The 11,330-nt window shown below is 36.0% G+C and overlaps 1 long non-coding RNA gene across 2 annotated transcripts; it reads left to right on the forward strand.

The window, feature by feature from the left end:
• The first annotated feature begins 2,815 nt into the window (after positions 1–2,815).
• Positions 2,816–11,124, forward strand: LOC103879300. Of its 2 annotated transcripts, none has more exons than XR_004182739.1 (4): positions 2,816–3,606; positions 5,282–5,333; positions 5,607–5,746; positions 8,008–11,124. It is a non-coding gene; the product is annotated as an uncharacterized LOC103879300 (long non-coding RNA). The 2 variants fall into 2 exon arrangements; XR_004182738.1 differs by lacking the exon at positions 2,816–3,606 and adding an exon at positions 3,617–4,945.
• The last annotated feature ends 206 nt before the right edge of the window (positions 11,125–11,330 follow it).

Genomic DNA, 11,330 nt, shown 5'->3' on the forward strand with positions numbered 1-11,330 from the left:
GAATTCAAAATACCTTTTAAGAGTTGAACTGACACAACCTGTAGATGATTTGATTGAAGTGGATGAGTAAAAAATGAATGAAAGATGAATTCTAGGTTTTAAGATTGAAAAACTGGGAAGATATTTTGTGCTGTGCACTAATATAGGAGGGAAGAAGTACAGAGGAAGAGTAAATTTGGTGAGATTATCAAGAATTCGATTTAGGATACATTAGTGTTAAGATGCCTATAAGAGATAAAAGAGAAATATCAGGTATGCTTTAGATTTATGAATTTAGAGTCACTATTTAGATTTTAGATAAAAACTGGAGTCATCAAAATATACATATTATTTTACGTCATAGATTGATGAGGTCATTTAAGAAGAAAATATGTCAAGAGGAGAAGGATCAAAATCAAACCCTGAAAGACTCTGAGTTTAGAGATGGTTTTGGAGGAAAATGCATCAAAGAAAGCAGGAAAGCAACCATTGAGGTAGGAGAAAAACAGTGGAATGTGGTACATAGAAGTCTAGATGCAAGTTTTTCCCAAATGAAAGGATAGCCTGTCAGGAAACCAAATAAAATGAAAATAATTCTTTTTAATTTGGCACATGTTGATCATTTATAAGTTTTTCCAAAGGAGTTTTAGTAATGTGTAGAGGAGAAAGCAGGAATAGAAGGAATTTTGCTAAAGGAGATAAGAACATTGAAATGTGGGAATGACACTGCTGAGAACATTTGCAATCATTTATTATTATTTTTTCTTTTATTTTAGTTTCAGGGGGTACATGAGCAGGTTTGTTTTATAGGTAAATTGCATGTTGTGTGGGTTTGATGTACAGATGATTTCATCATCCAGGTAATGAGCATAGTACCCTAGAGGTAGATTTTCAATCCTCGCCCTCCTCCCATCCAAAACACTCAACTAGGCCCCAGTGCCTGTTGTTCCCTTCTTTGCATCCATGTGTACTCAATGTTTAGCTCTCACTTATAAGTAAGAATATGCAGTATTTGGTTTTCTGTTTCTGTGTCAGTTCACTCAGGATTATGGCCTCCAGCCCCATCCATATTACTGCAAAGGACATAATCTCATACTTTTTTGTGACTGCCTAGTATTCCATGGTGCATTTGTACCACATTTACTTTCTCCAATCTACCATTGATGGGCATCTAGGTTGATTCCACATCTTTGCTATTGTGAATACTGCTACAATGAACATATGTGCGCATGTGTTTTTATGCAGTCATTTATTATTATTGGGCAATTACTATATGTAAGGATTATACCTAAGTAAAATAGTGAGAAAAGTAGGATAATATCTATATTTTAAAATATGGGAACAGGTTCAGGGAAGTTAAGTAATTTTCCCAAGATCAAATAGCTAGTAAATGATGAAGTAATTCAAATTCAGCCCCCTTTTACAGGAAAGCCTGTGATCTTAGCCACTCTGCTGTATACCAAGTGCCTAAAAACTGCCCGACATACAGCAAGTGTACAACAAATGTACTTTTCTCCATTAAAGGTATTTAGAAACAATTCCTCATTACCTTTCCTTTATTTTTTGGGATGAGTTCAAGGGATGTGAAATTTTATCAGACACCTCAAGTGATTTTTATGCACAGTTCAGCTTTGAGAATTCCTGCAAGCATTCTCCTTGTCTTCAGTGTCTCTCTACTCCTGTTCATCTTGCCTAACGTCACTTGAGTGTCCTTTTAAACTATAAATTGGATCATGTCATTCTTCAGATTAAAAAAGCTTGTTGAATTATTTCCCATTCATGTAGGAGAAAATTCAAATATTATGTAGGCCTCAATTAGACTGTCTAGTTTCATTTCCAGTTGCTTACTGTTTGAGTTTTAACTACTGAATAACAAATCACTTCCAGCACTTAGTTGCTTAAAACAATACTTATCATTGCATCAGCTCTCACAGTTTCTGTGGGCCAGAAATTTGGGAAAGGCTCAGCTAAGTAGTTCTAACTCAGATCTTTCATGTGGTTGTTGGCAGATATTGGCTGAAGCTAAAATGGCAAGTAGCTAGGACAGCTATAGGTTGATCAGGCATCCTCCTCTCTTGATAGTTTCAGGGCCTTTCGTTTTGATCTCTCCATGGGATCTAGTTTGGGTTTTTCTCCCAGTATAGCAGCTTTAGGGAAGTCAGACATTTATATGGTAGCTCAAGGTTTGAAGGGGTTCTCCTATGAGAGCCTGGCAGAAAATGTACCATCTTTATTACCTATTCTATGAAGTCACATAGCATTACTTCCACTGTTGTCACAAAGCCTACTTTCTCAATGAGCACAGAGTCTCTCTTCTCAATGAAAGGAGTATCAAAGTCACATTATAAGAGCATATGGAATGGGAGAAGTTGCTCTGGTTATTGGAAAAATGCAATCTGACTCACTATGATGGTTAATACTGAATGTCAACTTGATTAGATTGAGGATACAAAGGTATTAATTGTGGGTGTGTCTGTGAGGGTGTGGCCAAAGGAGATTAACATTTTAGTCAGGGTTCTGGGAAAGGTAGACCCACACTTAATCTGGGTGGGCACCACCTGAACAGCTGCTAGCGCAGCTGGAATATAAAGTAGGCAGAAAAATGTGAAAAGGCAAGACTGGCCTAGCCTCCCAGCCTACATCTTTCTCCCATGCTGGGTACTTCCTTCCCTTGAAAATCAACTCCAAGATCTTCAGTTTTGGAATTCAGACTGGCTCTCCTTTCTCCTCAGACTGCAGATGGCCTATCTGCTAACAGAACTAATAGGATATATATATATATATAAAATAGGATATATATATATAATAGGAGATATATATATATAAAAGGAGATATATGTATATATATACACATATATCTCCTATTAGTTCTGTCCCTCTAGAGAACCCTGATTAATACACTCACATACTCATTACATACCATGTATTCTGTTTTCTTTGGGGATTGATTTTGTTTAAGCTGTTTATTATACATGAAATTGCCTTCTCTATCCTCATGAAATATGACACATCTTTCATGATACAACTTAATGTCCCCTCCTCTGTGACATTTCCCTCCTGCTACAATCACTCCCTGCCTCCTCTGAAATCACAAAACAGCATACTTCCATCATAGTAGAGGGAGCTCTGTACATTCTGTGACTCTAGTTACATTATGATCTCTTCAAGATATTTGCCTTTGAAACTCTCATCATGACTAGCAATATGAGATCAATAAATGTTTGCCATTGTTGGGAGTCTGGCATAGCAGCTTAAGATCATGTGCAGCCTACCAATGTATGGGGAGAGGCTTACATGCAAGCTGCTAATTTATTTTTCCCTCTCTATGATCAGTACCCTCTCTCCTGGAAAGAAAACAATATAGATTTGGAAACAAAGGAAATTCAGGGAATATTATTTCCTCAAAGATGAGATCATTAATGTATTTGTGAGATGACCATAAAGCCAGCTTTGAGAGCTCTCTATTCAACTATAAATTGTTCGTTGTGGCCCTGCTATCTTGTAGCTCTGTTTTTATATTCACCGCTGTGCTTCCTGAAAGCAACAATTTCTGCTAATGCACTGACCAAGCAGCAGCATAATAATCCTGTCAGCCAACAATGGATGGGAGCTGAGGATTGAAAGGAGGTAAACCTTCTAATGTTTTCATCCTCTTGACTGAAGTAATTTTAGCAATGACATATGACAGTACTTGGGCCTTTGTCTCAGCTGTAATGAATCATCCATTACAAGATTTTCAAGGTTATTGGGGGGAAATTTATCTTGGGAAGGGGAAGAGTCTTTGCAAGTGCATGAGGTGGCCTGGCTATTATCAAAACCAGCTACATAAGCAAGAAAAGATACCATTGGGATCTTTGAAAACTGCTTATATAATGTTGCCAGGGTCTAAGTCAGATCACTGGATTCAATTTCCAATAGTATATGATCTTAGAGAATCCATTTAAGAGTTACTCAGCAGAACAGCAACTTGTATCAAAGCAACCAATACAGGAGATGAACTATTTTTATTTTCCAGGGAGAATTCAGAATTAATTTCTTTGCTCCTTCTGTATAATTTCTCTCATCTTTATGCCCTAAAATTTGCACCTGCTTGATTTTAGGTCACTTCTGAGATAGAACTACAGGTAGTTTTTATTTTAATTATAAGCAGCCAGCTTCCTGTTTCTTTTACTCTAAGTATTTGAATTCAGGAAGATTTACTTAAAAGAAAATCTTAATATTATGGTTGAATATTTAAATGTACATGTTATAGTAGTATCATGTTTTATATGCAGAATTATATGTTGCAGACTCATAAAATATTGCCATCAAATGATCCTAGAAGCTCAAGTTAAAACAAATGATCCTTTGTTCTTCCACTTCTCAGGCATTTTCGTTTTTATTTCACTTGGTTTTCATTTGTGCAGAAACCTGTTTGTCGTGACAGCTTGGTATATTGACTCCAAATATATATTTGTTCTTTTTTTTTTTGCTTCAAGTTGAAAAACAGTAGTTATAGATGACTAGGAGAAAAAGTGTATTTTTAATAAGTGCAGCAAAGTCTCATGTAAATCACTTAAGCTAAGAAGCATTTTTTATGACTTGAGTGACTTTGAAAACTACATTATCTCGGTATAGGATAAACCACTTACCCTCCCTGACTCAGTTTCTTCACCTTTTAAGGCTGAGCTTCAGATTGATCTCAGTGTTTCACAGAGCTGTATTGCTACTCCTGTTCAGAATGTGATTAAATTCAAAATTATAGTATCCATGGTAACCATAACTAGGTCAGTTTGCACTTGGAGTAACAAATAACAGCGGAGAATCTGTATCCTTTTTCCAACCATCCTCTGTGTTTGCAAAACCTTGTTAGGCTGCTGCAAGTAAGTAGCTTTGCAGAAAAAGACCTAGTAGCAGCCAGGAGAGAGTGATTTTCTTATTCATTTGTGATCTACACACCCATCAAACTTCATGAAAATTAGGCAATGTATATGTGATTTTACTTCACCCAACCAACATGAATATTCAAGTAATGATTTTACTAGTAAAGTTTTAATTGTTTATTTTAAAATATTGTGGTTAATGTCTAATAAAATTAAGACCTAGGGAATTTCTGTAAAAAGAATTGCAGTGGTATGCAGATGCCTCTTTCCACTTTGGTCACAGTTAATTTTTTTCCTTCAGACCTGATATTTTCTTACTGAACCAAGAAATATTTATTGTTCCTTTCCACTTACCACCCAAATATGTTTATCTAACAGCATATATAACATGAACTGTTTTTTAATATAAAATCAATTATATTTATGTACTTCTATTTCAGATTTAGAAAAAATTGAACAGATGTGTACATGGACACTGGAACTGGAAGGAAGGTGAGGGGAATTTTCCCTTTTCCCCTTAAACACTCTGTGTTTGACATTTTTAAATAATCTAGCAGGTACTAAATTTTTTATAGCACTGGATTCTCCTTCAAGTCACCAAGTCAAAATACTGTCCCCTCTTTAAATCAATAAGTAGAACAACAGCTTTAAGAATACCATTTATTTGAGCACCTCCTGTGTCATGCCATTTGCATATTCTTAGGATTGTTCAGGCAATCCTCAGAACAATTCTGTGAGGCAAATATTATTATTACTGTCTTACAGATGCAGAATCAAGACTGAAAGAAGTTGAGTAACTTCACTCTAGATCATCTGGTAGAGGATTTAAAGGAGATCTAGCCCTGAGAAGTTAGGCTCTAAAACCTATGCCCTTCCCATGAAAGCACATTTTCTTCATAAAAAGGGTAACTTACATCTTATCTTTTCTGTAGTCTCTAAGTGGTTGATTCCATAAGAAAGTAGTCAAGGCCAGTGACTGTTGAACTCGGTTTTAGCATTTTTGGAAATTGAGATCCAAGAAGTGTAAATGATTGTGAAAGGGGCTTCAGTGGTTTCCGTGCAAATCTAGAACTAAACATCTTTTTCTTTTACTACAAAATGGTGTAAATATTGAAAACAATTTCTCATCTAATTCCCTGTTGCAAGCTGTCGCATAATTTGGCTATACTCTTAAAGGCAAATAGCTCATTTTACAGGCCTTATTTGCACAGCCTTCTCCTTTCTTTTTTGTGGCAATATATGTGTGGATTAGGAGTAACCCACAGCAACCAAAGGTAAACTAAAAACAAATATGTCAAATGGTTTTAAATGTGCTAAATTTTGTCCTGATGTTAGTATAAATAATGTATAAACAAGATGTGCACACTACTTGGGGAGGGATTATAACATTATGAATCCTTAATTGTAAAAAAGCCGAAATGTTTTTAGAAAAAGAGCAGGTGGAGAAAACAGAAGATTATTGAACAAGCAATAATAAGAGAGATTTAGTGAAGACTGTAAAAGGCAAAAAAAGAGAAACAGCTCAGAGATTCTGAACTGAGACTATGTCCACCCCAAAAGAAGACTTTATAAAGCACGGGAATTCTAGAAGCAGACTTTTAAATAGGCTAATATGTAATCAAGTCTTGGGTAGACTGTAGGGTAGCAACTTTAACCTATTACTGGGAAAAGGAGCTGGATATAAAAAAAAGAAATCTTGACCCCACTGTGACCAAAGTTTAAGAAAGAAACATTTAGCATATAATTATGGTGAGATATATGACTATGTGTATCTTGAGTACAGAGAAAGGAGGTGGGGATACTCAAGGGTTGACAGAAAAATGGGTGTAGCAACACGTGTGATGGGCTAGAAAGTCACAGGAAAGTCATATGCAATTGCAACCTTTAGATAAGGTGAGTAAACCCACATGTGTCTGTACTTATGTCTTACAGCTTTTACTGATACTCATTTTCATGTCAGTTTCAAGAAATTATTTATGTCATTTAAATCATTTTTTCTGAAAGTAAAGCAAAGTGAAAGGAGAAGTCACTAAGTCAGGTAACAAATACTTACCAAGTGTCTGTTATTTGCTGGACATAGCAGGACTGCTCCCAGGCAAGGAATAGATACCTATTTTTCAGAATTCTGATCTCTTTCGGGATTGCCAAAATGACCTCAAGTAATGATGATATAGTGGAATAATCTGTACTTCTGCTGACCTTGATGACATTTGGTGAGTGTTGTGACCTTGGTGGCATTGGTCGCATTTTTTCCAAAGATGTATAATCTGTCAAAAGCAAATTGGATCAGGACCATAACAAAGCTTTGCTGTTCACCATTTTCCATAAATTAAGCTTTGTATGGGGGCAAAAAGTATGCATGGGAAACATTCAATTTACTAGTATTATTGCCTTACCTAGTCTCTTACCTCATTGTTTCCTACTGTTCTTCATGCATCAGGAAGCAAAGATGACTGAAGTGCCTCTTGGTAGCTGATTAATTCAGTGTTTCCTCCATCAATAAGCACCAATTTTCCATAAAAATATAACAGAGTGCTAATACAAAAGAGAAGGGCAATCTCCCTCAAATTATAATATTTAAGGCCTACTGTATAGTTTCCTCCAGACTTATTCAGGTACCGTCCAAGGTGATTTGAAATACTCATGCTAAATTATCTTTTTCTAGGTCCCTGTGGTCTACTTCCACGATAGGTCTGAAGGTTTCCTGAAATGCCATTCTCTCTGTAATCTTTTCTATATGTGATTTTATTAATAGTATTTTACATTTGTCTAGTGCTTCTTGCTAAAGTTTATGTCTTGATTTGAATTTTAGTGTTTCTCAATTAATAAACCACCCATTTATTTAGTATCACTTAGGGTGAATTTACTTATATAGCTATCAGATTTCATCCATTGCATGTTGAATTTCCACAGTTTTATTTTTAAACAATAACTAATCTCTGTGTTTTAAGTGGACTTTGTACATTCTTCATAGACTAACCATAGCTTTAGAAATACAAGGTGTAGTTTAAGCAGAGAAGTTACATGTTTTAAAAATCATTACTACAAGTGATCCTCAAAAAGTTTATGGAAAAATGCATATTATAAAAAAACTATGCATGAATTTCAAAAATGTTTTTGGGACAAAATTACACTTGTGCTAACTTTTGGTAACATGTCTGAACAGGATCTCATTTGAAGTACTAAGAAGAATAAGCCATTGGTTTGAAAAAAGCCCTCTTAAGAGCAAAATGAATTCTGCTAAAATTGAAGCAGGAACAAATATCAACTTTATGGTGAAGCTCTGGTGAAGGAATGATGAAATCATTGATACTTTACAAGAAGTTTATGGTGACAATGCCTTAAAGAAATCAGCAGTTTACACATGGATAGCTTGTTTTAGGAAGGGATGAGATGCTGATGATAAATCCTGTGCTGGCAAATACATCCACAGCAATTTGCAAGGAAAAAATTTTTCTTGTTCATGCCCTAACTGAAGAGGACCAACATTTAACAGCTTGGACAATAGCCAGCACCATAGATATCTCAATTGGTTCAGCTTACACAATCCTGAGTCAAAAATCAAAGTCGAGCACCTTCCACTCAATTGGTGCCAAAACCATTGGACCCAGATCAACTGCAGACAATAGTAGAGCTTTCCATGAATATTTTAAACAACTGGGACCAAGATCTTCTAGCGTTTCTCCAAGAAGAGTAACAGGAGATGAAACATAGCTTTCCCAGTATGATCCTGAAGACAAAGCACAATCAAAGCAATGACTACCAAGAAGTGGAGTGTGGTCCAGTCAAAGCACAAGCAGATCAGTCAAAAGCAAAGGTCATGGCAATGGTGTTTTGGGATGCTCAAGGCACTTTGTTTGTTGACTTGCTGGAGGGCCAAAAAACGATAACATCTGCTTATGATGAGAGTGTTCTGAGAAAGACAGCCAGAGCTTTAGCAGACAAATGCCTGGGAAAGCTTCACCAAAGAGCCCTTCTCTACCATGACAATGCTCCTCCTCATTCCTCTCATCAAACAAGGGGAAATTTGTGAAAGTTTCAATGGGAAATCATTAGGCATCCACCTTATAGTCCTGATTTGGCTCCTTTTAACCTATTTTTGTTTCTTAATCTTAAAAAAAAAAAAATCTTTCAAGGGCAATCATTTTTCTTCGGTAAATAATGTAGAGTGCATTGACATGGTTAAAAAGACTGCATTGACATGGTTAAATTACCAGGACTCTCAGTACATTAGGTATGGGTTAAATGGTTGATATCATCACTTTCTCATCAATTTCAAGACATTTTTGTTTTCTCATACGATGCATCAAGAAGCAAAGATGACTGAAGTGCCTCTTTGTACCTGATAGTTTCCCAATGTATTTTTATAATTTTAGGTTCTAAGCTTATTTTTAATGTGTGTTTTGTCTCCTATAGAAAATCTTGGTTGATAATTTGTCCTTTTGCTAGGCTTCCCAGGATATTCCAATTTCAGAGCACTTTTTGTGTTAATTTCTTACTTAGAGGTTGGCAAACCCCACATATATTACCTATTTCAATTATAAGCCCCCAAATTTATGTGAGGGGAGGCATGGTTACAAACTCATTGGGAAGACATTTTCCTCTTTACTTAGAGCCCAAGCCAAGACGTTCATTTATTCAATAAAAGTTTACTAAGTTACTGTGCTAAAGACTAGGGATATCATAAGAAACAGGCAAAGTCCCTGCTCTCATGAAAGTTATATTTTGGAATAATATCCTTGTGCTGATGAGGAAATTTTCTAGTCCTCCAGCAGGAATCTCAGTTTTCACTCCCTGACTCCATTAGGCTCGTGGCCTCATTTCATATTCTGTTATGGTTATTATAATCCATTTCCATGATTACCAAGGCTGAGAATATTCTTTCATCCATGACCTTCAAATTGACCTTACCATTTTATTTTGCCTTCTTCATTTTTGGCAAGTAGGAGCTTGGCTTACTTTATTGTAAGCTCAGCTATACATTTAAAAGTAAATATACATTTTTTTTCATCATTTCTATGGGTTTAGTGGCAGAGGGAGTTACAATATCTGGTCTACCACATTGCAGGAACTAGATTTCCCCAGATGACTAATGCTTCAGTCAAAAGTCTTCTTCCCCCGCCCCAAACACATTAGACTTACTTATGCCATTGTGGAAAATTATTTCCATTGTCTTTGAAGTCCCCTTTCCCAGGTTTTCTCTCTACTGTTTTTTTCTAATCTTTCAGGGTGTGCTCAAATGTTACCTTCTCAAAGAGACTTTCCTGTAAAACCTCACCTTGAACACTCTATCTCACTCACTTTGTTTTTTCTTTTTTATAACTTTAATAGTATTTTGAATTATCATACTTATTTACTTGTTGATCATGCCTCTATCCCACTGTAATGCAACTTCCATGACAGCATAATCTTTTCTGTCTTGTTTACCATTATTTCTCTAGGGTCAGTCTATCAGCACTTTTATTTTCTTAGCAGAATTGGGTGTCTCTTGATGTGATGCAAAAAGAAAACACATGATCGATGATGGCTTCTAACCAAGGATTCAAGGCATCTGATTTGAATTCTAGATTGTAGACATTACAGGGATGAAGGCACAAAGTAAATAACACCAGAAAGAGGATTTAACACAAAATCTGGAAGTTGGGATATTTCACAGGATAAATTGTTGAGCCTTTTCCGAAATAAGTGTCTAGCAAATCCTGTATTAGTATCTTTAGTGATCATGCCTGAGTTTGCTCTCCAAAGGCACCATATCTATACATTCTTAGTATCTTATCTGTTTTAAGCAGATAATAAAGTCAACTGAACCTTCCCTTACTGTTACACACTAAGTAAGTGCAATTTGGATGGTTTGAAGATATTAAATATTTCAATCCAGATTTAAGGAGACCTGTTTGAGGGAAACTACTAGAGCTTTTAACACTTGCTACAGAAAGGTAATGTCTTTTCTATTTAGTATTTTGCATTCCAAAGAATGAGAAAAGTTATTCCATAAGTAGATAATTGAATAAGAGAATCAAAACATACATGGAGGTGTTTAAATGTTTCATTTTAAATTTGATGGCAAAGATGCTATGAAACTGTATTAACAGCTAACATTTATTGAACAGAAGGCACTCTAAATGGTGCTCATAGATTATGGCACTTAATCCTCACAATAACTTTGAGATAGGTATTGTATTAGCCTGCTCTTGCATTGCTATAAAGGAATACCTGAGACTGGGTAATTAATAAAGAGGTTTAATTGTCTCATGATTCTGTAGGTTGTCCAGGAAGCATGGTGCTGGGATCTGCTCAGCTTCTGGGGAGGCCTCAGGAAACTTACAATCATAGTGGAAGGCAAAGGGAAGCTGGCACTTCACATGGCCAGAGCAGGAGGAAGAGAGTGGTGAGACGGAGCTACACACTTTTAAACAACCACATCTCATGAGAACAAACTCACTGTCATGAGAACAGCACTGAGTGGAATGGTGTTAAACCATTCATGAG

Source organism: Papio anubis, chromosome 3 (genome assembly GCF_008728515.1).
Source record: "Papio anubis isolate 15944 chromosome 3, Panubis1.0, whole genome shotgun sequence".
NCBI classification, from domain to species: Eukaryota; Metazoa; Chordata; class Mammalia; order Primates; family Cercopithecidae; genus Papio; species Papio anubis.